The sequence below is a fragment of the Poromitra crassiceps genome, assembly GCF_964638095.1.
Source record: "Poromitra crassiceps genome assembly, chromosome: 3".
NCBI lineage: Eukaryota > Metazoa > Chordata > Actinopteri > Beryciformes > Melamphaidae > Poromitra > Poromitra crassiceps.
The window spans coordinates 69,976,197-69,987,861 of record NC_139625.1 but is presented as its reverse complement, the minus strand read 5'-3'; the positions used below and the strand labels follow the sequence as shown (position 1 = coordinate 69,987,861).

General features: G+C 43.2%; 1 protein-coding gene across 8 annotated transcripts in view; it reads left to right on the top strand.

Annotated features, from left to right (window-relative positions):
- numb (NUMB endocytic adaptor protein) overlaps positions 1-11,665 on the top strand; it is a 107,084-nt gene continuing 95,419 nt past the window's right edge. For all 8 annotated transcript variants that reach the window (XM_083632804.1, XM_083632803.1, XM_083632802.1 and 5 more), the window contains exon 1: positions 1-135. The gene's annotated coding sequence lies outside the window, so the exon portion shown is untranslated. The remainder of the gene's footprint in view (positions 136-11,665) is intronic.

Below are 11,665 nucleotides of genomic sequence, written 5' to 3'. Positions count from 1 at the left end.
GCAGTGGCTGAAGCGATTGGACTGCGAGCCTCTCTTCCAACACTTTCTGTGGAATTTGAATGATTTTGGCACGGTTCGTGAGAAATAGGTGACAGCACTGAGTGAACATCTTCTGGGACGCAACGCTGATCACAGGTGAGTTGAGTTATTGAATTAGCCTGAACCCCGTTAGCTAGCCAAGCTAGGTAACATTAGCTGTGTTTCTTGGACGCGGCTCAGAAATAAACCGCACGCAGCTAATGTTAGCTACACGGCTAATGTTAGCTACTCTCCTCTGCTTTCTTGGTTACCAGCCACGTAATGCGGAACCTCTAGGGCCCAATTACATGTCATTTAGCTCGCTTGCTAATCCACCACTCACATAGACAACGAACCCAAAGCGTTGCAAAGGGACTAAAATAAAAGGTGTGCGGTTTTCTAGCGTTACCATCCTCCGCAGGTGTACGGAAAGCTCTTCCCCTTCCCTGGCGAAGGGGCTAATAAGGCGTTAGCAGGCTAGCTAGTTAGCTAACGTTTCTCAACATACCTGGTTAGCGTTGGGACGTTAACCTACTCGGCAAAATAACGTAATGGACCCGGTGAAATGATGGGGCAAAGTTATCAGCCGTCTGACATTTTACATGGCTGAATAGATCATCCATATATCATCATCGTTAGTGATCTAGGTTAGCAAGAAGAGGGTGCATTTGCCAAGATCATGCTGCTAAGTTAGTAATAGTGTTTGTAAATGTGTCATCGACAGCTAGAGCTAGCCATGGACAGAAACTGCGACTCAGAATCTGACAGGATTTTTGTGTAGTGTGATAATGTGCCCTCGGTTAGATTCTCAGAAATTATCTTATGGTCGCTAAGCTTGTACGGGAGTTTCATATTGGAATAACCACACAGCACAGATATTTCCATTCTTGTCCACCGGCTGTGGATAAATATTAGTGGTTGTGTTAACTTTCAGATATGCAAACAACAGACTGCCCGATTGACAAAGCAGCAGCACAACTCATCCATTCAGATGAAACGTCATGTTCAGGCATTGCTATTTTGTTTGTAGCACGGGGAGGAGTTGTGTGACTTGAATTTATAGACGCTGAGATAGGCCTATAGTTATTTTGGACTGATCTAATTTCCAGCCTAGGGGTGTGTTTATCTCTGATGCCACTCTCTTTATATAGGAGAGAGCGTCACATCAAACTGTGGTGACATTTGGCAGTTAAATGTTGACACAACTGCTGCTGCTTGGTGTATATATCATACGTATGCCAAAGTTACCAGTAAGTACTGGAACTATTTGGAAAAGGTCTTGAGTCACGTTTTACTACTTTGTTTGTTTACTGATAGGCAAGTCAACATTTAGGCCTACCTGCTAGTTTTCGGCACCTGCCGTGTGTGGGCAAGTGTGTGTTATGCTTTGTGATTTGAGGTGAATTTCTTAAAACTTTCAAACACATCTTCCATGTAGAGCTCCTTGCCGGAGTTCATCTTTTGAGAACAGCATGAGGGAAGGGAGATGAGGGAGGTGAGATTGGCTATCTGCCATCAAACCTGATGTACTACCAGTCTGCCAGCTGTTTGAGAGAGGAAGAGAATGCTGTCAGAGCGAGTCTGTCCGAACCTTTGTGATGCACGTTGTGGGTGAAACTAACTTTGCCTCTTGGTATCTCGATCTAGTAACTCTCAAAGGAGAGGCCCTTTCTTGGCAGTGAGCTGTTCATGTGACTGCTGAACAGTGATGCAACACAGGTAAAGGAGCTGTACAATGACAGTGCATTCAAGCGCTTCACATTCTGCAGTCTCACTCTCTCCTGATGGCAGCCAGATAGTCTCGCTTCTTGCCTCCAATGGTGAATGTGATGTGTGAGCTTCGTTTTCAGTCCGCTTCCAGCCCAATGTTAATTGAATTGATCTGAGATGACAAGGAGAGATACGCCTCTATTTTAACTATATTTTTATTCTCTTCTCTTCTCTTCTATTCTATTCTATTCTATTCTATTCTATTTTTTCAACATCAGACTGTCTGGATCAGAGCAGGTTCTCTGCCTGACTGCTCACCTCTCCTGTTTATCTGTCATGTCAATCCTTTCTTTAGGTTGCAGCTTTGATGCAGGCCCTTGACTGTGCTGGCTGATCGCGTAAAACACAACTTGTGATTGATGACAGCATCACCGGTCTGGTACGCTTGGTACCTACCAAGCATGTTTAGCTATTCAACCTGTGAAATGTTTCCTCCTTCAGTCCAGTTTGTGTGGACAGGTGAGGAGATCAGTGCCAGCCACACTGCCATCTGAACTGAGACGGCTCAAATGAGGTGTGCCACGGTCTCATTAGGGGTGAGAACGTAACCTGAATCCATGTGTAAGGAGACAGATGTTGACACCTGATAGCCAGCAGTTTCTCACCCTTGGAAAGTCGATCAAGTCCATCATGGTTAGTTACAGGTTAGTTACAGGTTAGTTACAGGTTAGTTACAGGGACTGGGAGTTGTTTGTTTTGACTCCCCGCACCACTAAAATCTCTAGCGTCACAGGATGACAGGTTACGGAACATCTGTCCAATTAATGAGCTACTTGTGAGTCCATGTGGGTTTTGTTTACAAGCTCTGGTTCACAATTTGGCAGTGTGACCATCACCTAAACCTGCCAAATAGAAAATGCAACTAAGCAAACTTCCTGTTTCGGTGTGATCACACACCTTGAAGTTGAAAAAGTGTGTCTAGTGATCATTTAAGATAAGAGGACAAATCTCATTGTAAGCATCAGTAATGTTCAGGGCGATGTGGCAATTATTACTTTTGCATCACAAGAAGAAGGCTGGCATACCATCTGCACTTGTTAGATTTACACACAGCTCATTGCTGATTGGGACAGGAAACAGCAGCTCGACTCTGAGAAGTATCCTACAACCAGAGGGGAGATATTACAATCAGGATCTCAAACAAGAGTAGGCCTGAAATGGGTCCTGTGAAATTGCAGTGTTAGGTTGAACTCCTATCTTATAAGCAGTGTCATCCTTTACCACAGAGGCAAAAGGTTATTGGCCGTCAACATTTTTATGTTTGTATTTTACGTGATCCACAATAAACAATTAAACAATTTAAACATGGTCACACAAATCAGTGACTTTGGAGAATGTTATCTTTCACAAAACCGTGGCTAAGGAGTGTCTATTATCCAAGCCACTGTTTGTCTCTATAGGCTGTTTCTTCCAGGTAGCCAGCTAATTTAGCTGCATCAGCACCTATTTAAAAAACAAATGTGTGTGTGTGTGTGTGTGTGTGTGTGTGTGTGTGTGTGTGTGTGTGTGTGTGTGTGTGTGTGTGTGTGTGTGTGGCTTTAGTGCGTTGAACAGAAAGTTCTTTGACTGTCCCCATTTGGGACAATATCAGCTCTTAATGAGGTCCAGTGGGCTTTGAGCTCCTCTTTAGTTTTGACCCTGGCTGTTAAGGCTGTGGGGCTGGTGTGTGTGGGGGGGGGGGGGAGTTGTCTTTCAGGTTTGTCTGTCTGTCTGTCTCTCTCTCGCTCTCTCTCTCTCCTCTCTGCATGGTATGGGGTTCAGAGACTCCTTTGTCTCTCACCACCACCCCTTGGCCCCTATATAGAGCGATACCTGAGCCTCCTGGGCTGAAACAGCTCATGCTTTATTCAGCCCTCTGATCTCTGCTTTAATTACCAGTGACCCAGGATGACAGTGACTGGTTCGTGGTGAATCTCAGAGGGTGACCCAGGATGGGAGTGAATGGTTGGTGGTGTGTATCTCAGAGGGTGACCCAGGATGGGAGTGACTGGTTGGTGGTAGGGCTGGGTATTGGCAAGGATCTCACGATACGATACGTATCACGATACTTGGGTCACGATACGATTGTATCATGATATATTGCGATGCGATACATATTGCGATATATTGCGATATTCTACAGAATTTACTCAAAATTAAATATTAGAGCTAAAGATACAACACACTGTGTACCACCCAGATAGTGTAATAATATGTACATCACTTTATACTGATAAGTTAGTGGACAAATTTAGTCAAAACTACTGAGTGTTGAGTGTTACTGAACGCATCGATATGGGAAATATCGATACAGTATCGATTAGGGGTGGGAATCACCAGATGCAGAGGCCTGGCATGGCATGGCCTGCAAAAAATAAATAAAAAATAAAAAATAAATATATATATATATATATATACCGGTACATATATATCAGTATCGGGAAATAAAATATCGCGATATATTGCCGTATTGATTATATTGCCCAGCCCTAGTTGGTGGTGTGTATCTCAGAGGGTGACCCAGGATGGCAGTGACTGGTCAGTGGTGTATCTCAGAGAGGGGGACCCAGGATGGGAGTGACTGGTCAGTGGTGTATCTCAGAGGGTGACCCAGGATGGCAGTGACTGGTCAGTGGTGTATCTCTCAGCTCCACTTTAAGGGCTGATGAGAGCATCTCAAAGTGCGGTTGCAGTAATAACTCCCTCTCCATAACCTAAGTGACCTGTGTGTGTGTGTGCATTGGGCATGTGTGCTGAGTCTAATAACCCCTGTCCATAGCATGGGCCACAGTGACATCATTCCCTAGCATTGTGCACAATTCCTATTAGGGCTGTCAATCTTCCTCTATAATACAATTCGATTTTCAGTGGCTTTATTATTTAAATTTTCGATTTTAATTAGATTTTTTATGAAATTTTAATTCATAAAAATAAATAAAAATTAATTGATAAAAAGTATTTTTTTTAAATTATGTTTCAGTCCGATTAAAATTAGGGCTGCACGATAAATCAATTTTGAATTGTAATCGAATTAATTACGGTAGTTAGGACGATGTTGAAAAAAATGAAAATCGTTAAATCGATTTACACTTTAACTAGGGTAATTACGTTACGGCCGCTCTCTCTCATGTACGCGTGCTGCTACTCGTCCCTTCTCCCCGCTGTAAAGTCTCTCTGGAGGCTGTGACTACTGGCTACTAAAGACAGCAGTGCAATGAACTTATTCCAACACCTCCAAAAAGCACTTAGCACACAGAGTGCGAGCTCTGCACAGTGTGGCGCCACTGGTCTGGATAGACCAGCAACTAACATTAGTTAACGCTATACATCTTATGAACACAAATTATGCCCTCCTCATACATGTAGGTAAATGGTAAATGGCCTGCATTTATATAGCGCCTTTATCCAAAGCGCTTTACAATCAGTAGGTACATTCACCCATTCATACACCGATGGTGGCAAGCTGCCACGCAGGGTCCTGGCATACCATCAGGAGCAATTTGGGGTTCAGTATCTTACCCAAAGACACTTCGACGTGCAGACTGGAGGAGCCGGGAATCGAACCACCGACCTCTCATCCAAAGCGATTAGTGAGTAGTGACGACCCGCTCTACCTCCTGAGCTACAGCCGCCTACAGCTAAGGGCAGCTACAGCCGCCCTTAGCTAAGCCTGCGTGTGCATTCTGTTCACTGCAGGCCATCTCTGGAAATGTGTATTTTTTTTTTTTTTTACCACAGCGAAAAGTCGATGCTAACTTAGCATCATTGCTAGTGGGAGGGAGGACTTACCCAGCCTTCAGTCATTGCCTGCTTACTGCTGCTTGCTGGTAATGTTAAATCCCATGTCAGAAAAAGTCTCCAGATGTGTCGCTAACGTTAGTTTCTTTTGAGAAAGATTGTCTCCACGGGCGTCTGTCTCAAGTCAGATGCAGCCATGACTTGTGAGGCAGCCAGTGCTGTGACTGAACGTCCGAGCTAACGTTAGTACGTCTGGACTGTGAGGACAGCGGAGGAGTTTGTTTCATTCTGCCCCATCTTGTCTCTATGACCCTACGGTTAGACTAGAGCATAGACTCTTGCTTACTTTAAAACTTGTATTATCAACATAAATATAACGTAACATTCGCTCTAATCTAGCTGCTGTGATCATGATGAGAATATCCGACTGGTGTGGTGTCTCACTGTTATTGTCCCCCGGAACAACATGCACTAGTAGGAACTAACAATCCTATTGTTATTTGTTACAGAGCTTTTTTTCTTCTTTTTTTTACGGTGTCACCGGTAACACCGGTGTTGTCACGTGTTTATTACCCGGTGGGAAAATGTCCACACCGTGGCATCCCTACATCAAACCAAGAGTATCCCTCCAACAGAGCACCGGGTGCTCGATCAAATCCACCGGTGTCTCTGAATCTTCTCTGCTCCTTCCTACTGCTGTGCAGCAGTCTCTGACGCAGGGGACGACCGTCGCCAAGAGACTTATCCTAAGGGAGTGGAAGTCCCCCTCCCCACCTTCTTTTCAGCTATGGCTGTCAGACATGGTTTCTGTTATACGTATGGAGAGACTCAGGTTCCTGAGGACCAATTCACTTAGGAAGTTTTCTACCATCTGGGACCCATTTATGGCCTACTTGGACGAGGTTAGGGGCAACGGGTAACTCACCCAACTGATCTCTCGTTTACTCCTCACACTGGATTCTATATATCGTGGTAGCAGGGATGCAGCGGTTTCCGGTTTGAAGGTATACCTCGGTTTCAAAAAGTCACGGTATCAAAACCACTAAGTTTTGCCGTCATACCTTCCCCACGGTATCACCTGTTTCCCCCTGAGAGAGAAAGTGCCCAGACAGAGTGCAGTAACGCGGCCCCTCCCCCCAGCTGCCCAGTCTCAGCAATCAGTGTAGCTGTGGTCAAGAAGTCATCAAGTCAATCGTTTACTCCCGTGCGTAGCCTATTGTAATTCAACGTGATAATGGCTGCTGAAGGAGAATCCCCAGAACGTTCCCCCGGGCGGTGGGCTGCGGCCCCGTCGAAAAAGACAAACTCCGCGGTGTGTGGGAATATTTCGGCAAAAGCAGGGACGGCCAGGGAGGATTAGAGGGGGAAATACCTCAAACATGAATCAGCACATCTGCAGGAACAACACCCGTCCTTCCTTATTTGCCAAATTCAAGGTACGTTAAACGTCTTGCGTCATCATACATCGTGTCGGACATAAACCATTTCCACCGGCAGGAGGATGAACGTAAAATAAACACTGTCATAGGCTAACGTTATCGATAACATAACATGATTAATTAGCACTCAGCTGTCTTTGCTCTAACTAACGATAACGTTACTTGACTGAGCGAACGTCTTATGCCGGCGTATTGCACTGAAGAGAAGTAACAACAGTCATTAAATAAGAGGCAGAGGTGTGTGTGTGTGTGTGTGTGTGTGTGTGTGTGTGTGCACATTAACATTGAAACATTTATGTCCAGTGTCCAATCCGATTTGACAAAAGATAAGCATGTGTGTTTTAGTTTTACATACGTTAAAGCAGCTACGAGCAACTTTTTCGATTGTTATTAAACAGTATAAATTTAATATCAATGCATCACATCTTACCTCTAATAGTCGACGAGACCAAAGCCGTGTGTATCGGAGATTGCTCCCTTGGATGATTATTAAGTCTGTGTCTGTCTAAACTCGCGTCAACAGGGGGCTCTCTCTCTCTCTCTCCTTACCGCCGGCCCGGCTACCCGGAAGTGAAACGCGGAAGTGAAACCCGGAAGTGAAACGGAGCTGCCTGCCTTCACCCGTTCGCGTTGCCTAGCAACATAGCATAAACAATGTGAACGCCACGCAGACTCTCGCGAACATCTCTCGTTATATTCTAACAGGTTTTTTGGAAGTTATTTTGTGGTTATGGCCGAAGTGGCTGCTGCAAACCGTTGCATTTCACTTCCTGATCTTCCCTGGCCACAGACAGACTACACTGGCCGATTCACTCGGGGTTCAAGCGAGACTACTCTGCGTTGGTCTCGTCGACTATTAGAGGTAAGATGTGATGCATTGATATTAAATTTATACTGTTTAATAACAATCGAAAAAGTTGCTCGTAGCTGCTTTAATTAGATGAAATAAATAGTTCAATAACAAACAAAAAAATGTAGGCTATTTTTTTGTTGCCAGATTTCACAAAAACACATAAAGGTCCGCGATACCGTGAAACCGTGGTATTTTTGTCCAAGGTTATCATACCGTCAAAAACTCATACCGCTGCATCTCTAGGTAGCACCTCACTATGATGTTGTAATGTTGATATGTGTATGCTTTTTCTTTCTTTTCCTTTCCTGTGACTGAGCTTGTGTGTCTTTGTTTTTGTTTTTGTTCTTGTGTGTCTTTATTGCATATAAAAAAATGAAAAATAAAATATATATATAAAAAAAAAAAGTGACTGCAGGTTGGCAAACAACAGCCAGGAAGTTGGGCATAGCAGCACCAAGCTAAAACAGAAAGTTGGGTTGTTCTGTCTTCAGAGTAAAAGCATAAATTGTCACTTATGTAAAAAAGAAAAAATAAGAGCTCTGCAGGGCAACAAATGTTTAGAGAAGTATAATAGTATAAAAATCGAATCGAAATCGAAAATCGAATTTTGAGATAAAAAATCTGAGATTTTATTTTTTAGGCAAAATCGTACAGCCCTAAGTGAAATGTTATGTGTCTCCTGATTCTAAACATAGTTCAATACCTTGGTTTGTAAAACTATTTTTATTATTATTTTACGAAAGCCCTACTGAGTTGAGGCAGACACCACGGACACATAGTAGTTGTTTATACTCGTTTCTGGAGTCGCGGCCAAGCATGTGTGGAGAGAGAGAGGGGAGGGGAGAGAAACATTGTTAATGCACAAGATCACCATCACCATTGTGATTCAGTCAGATGATCCAGACTCAGAAAACTTTAATACATAGATCAACATGTGGCAAAATAATTAGTTTTCACACGCTGGTTGGTTATTATTCAAATTTGTTTATTGGGTTTTCCATTTCAAACATACTACCGTACATATAAACGGAGACATAAGGAAAAGCAAGGCATGTAGCACCAAAATAGGACAAAACATAATAATAATAATAATAATAATACGAGACACAGACACCCAAGACTCAAAAATAATAATAATAAAAATAAATAAATGTTACAAACAATTACAATACACTTTGCAGGGGATACGCTAAGTACTGAGGATATGTTTTCTGGCAATCACTCGTGGCAAAAGCCAACAGTTGAATCTCTGAAAGTCAGTTAGGCAGTATTGGGAGGAGAGAGGTAATTTTTATCAAAGTAATCTAGAAACGGACCCCACACTCTAAGATATTTCTGAGTCGAACCACGTATGGTGTATTTCAGTTTCTCCAATTTACAGTAAGGTATGCCATAACATCTCTGACCCAACATGCATGAGATGGAGGGGCAGCTGATTCCCAGCTCATTAAAATTTGTTGTCGGGTTGGGTCAAAGCCGGGGTACATCCTGGCAAGCCTACTTTTCGATAAATGAAGTCTGTGTAACACACACGCTGGTTGGTAGACAGACAAGGTGCGCTGTATATAAAAATAAAAATAAAGTTTCTCCCCATAATAATAATAATAATAATAATAATCAAGGTTTATTAATATTTATGCAAATCGAATAATATTTGAATACCAAAATTCGTTTCAACAGCCCTAATTCCTACGTACCTGTCTGAGCTGATAGCTCTGTCTAATCTGCAGTACCTGTCTGAGCTGACAGTCAGCATGCTGCCTCTGATAGCTCTGTCTAATCTGCTCTGTCTGCGTCTGACTCTGCTGTCGTCACTCTCTCTGGACAGTGGACAGGCATCATGTTGCTGTGGCTCCTGTTCCCTGGTAACAGCAGCGGTTGCTGGGTGATGCGGTGATAAGAACATTATGACCCCGATGTATTGGGCGCACAGAAGCAAATGCACTGTCTCCATTTAGACTTTGACTGGAAAGAATTTGATTGTGGAGTTGACTGAGAGCCATTGAATGCCGAATTAATGACAACCTTGCCTTTGTTATCCACCGAATGACCATCAATCAATCAATCAATTTTATATTTAGATAGTGCCAAACAAAGGTTATTCCAAGGCGCTTTCCTTTCCAAATAGAGCAGAGAAGACCAGGCTCTTTATTTTAGACCCAACAATTGAAACAATTCTCACATGCACTGGCAATTTGACTGTGAGGTCATGTGGCAGTTGAAACAATTACTCAACAAGAGCAGCACTTTGGCGACAGTGGCAAGGAAAATATCCCTTTAACGGGGACGAAAACCTTGAGCAGACCTGGCTGGCTCTTAGTGGGCGTTCATCTGCCATGAGCGGTTGGGTTGAGAGAGAGAGAGAGAGGGAGCAAGAGATGCACAGTAATGGCAGTAATGGTGTATTGGCTGTCACTCATCCAGTGCTATTCACCTTATATACTGTAGAAGAGACAGTCTGGCTTGAGAGACTAACAGGAAGTGTAAACGCAATCGGAACTGATTGTGTTTACACTTCCTGTGGCAGAGCTTATTCCCGCAGCCTGCTTCCAGTGAGTCACTAGCTTTGACCAGAGACGATCTCTGGTTTGACCACAGGTAAAACAGCCGGCGGTTGCAACAGGAAGTTGTAACAGGCAGGCAGGGTTACATAAGGTGAATATGTGATCATAAAAGCACAGTATGTTTTGGTCTGAGAAACCACTGCCAATGTGGCGGGTCACGGTGAGAAAATAAGCATGAAATCAAAGCAAAGTGTATTTATTGATCTGCTTTTCACACATTAAGTGGTAGATCTGCCTAATGAATGATAACTGTTTACATCTTAATAATTTTGTAGGAGTGACCTCTCGTCAGAGTCTGCAGAGTTGCCAGTTTGAGTTGGGTTGTTATCGGTCAATAATACCAATTCCAAGAAAATAACATTTTCTCTTGGGATTGGTATCAGAACTCAGAAGTGAAAAAGTGGTCTCGGTGTGTCTGTAATTATTTATGGCATAAACCACTACATTCCACACACTGAGCATGTGCTCATGTTGTTATCAAATGGGCCTAGTAAATAGACTGTCATTTATTCCCCGAGTGTAATATCTTTCTCCCCGGGCCTCGCTGTTATGAGATCACACTCATCTGCTGACTGGTGCTTTACTGGGGAAGCTCCTTCTGGCCCATATGGGTCTACTTGGACCGGCACTCGCTGTTGTGTAACAGGAACGTGTCTGATCCAAAGTCCGCTGGCTACTGTGGTGCTGTTAGATAACTGCGTATGATATGAGTTGGCACAAGACTCGGTGATGATTGGAGATGCCGGTACTCAGCTTTGGTGATATAGTTGTGTTGTTCGCTGCTTGCAGCAGTGACTGATAGGTGATCTGTTGTTGAAGTGTGAGGGGTCTATGAACTGTGTGTTGTTGAGCGGAGGGAGAGGCCTCGCCTAATCGATGACCAACGTTCACCACCATAAGAAAAATGTCAATTATTAATGAGCTGAGACAGTATCATGTTCTGCCTCAAGTAGTGAGGCCTAGTGTTTTTTTAATCATTGCTGCTAGCTTGCATTTATTTGTGCTAGACAAATGCAGCCACCAGATTGTTGGTGAGAAAGTTAGAGGGGGACATATTAAATGATATTATTACATTATATTGTATTGTATTGTATTATATTATATTATACTATGTTATACTATGTTATATATTATATTATATTATATTATATTATATTATATTATAGAGCGGATCATCCACTAATCAGAAGGTTGGTGGCTTGATCTCCGGCTCTTCCAGTCTGCATGTCAAAGTGTTCTTGGGCAAGACACTGAACCCCAATTGCTCCTGATGGTTGTGCCAGTGCCCTGTGTGATAGCTTGCT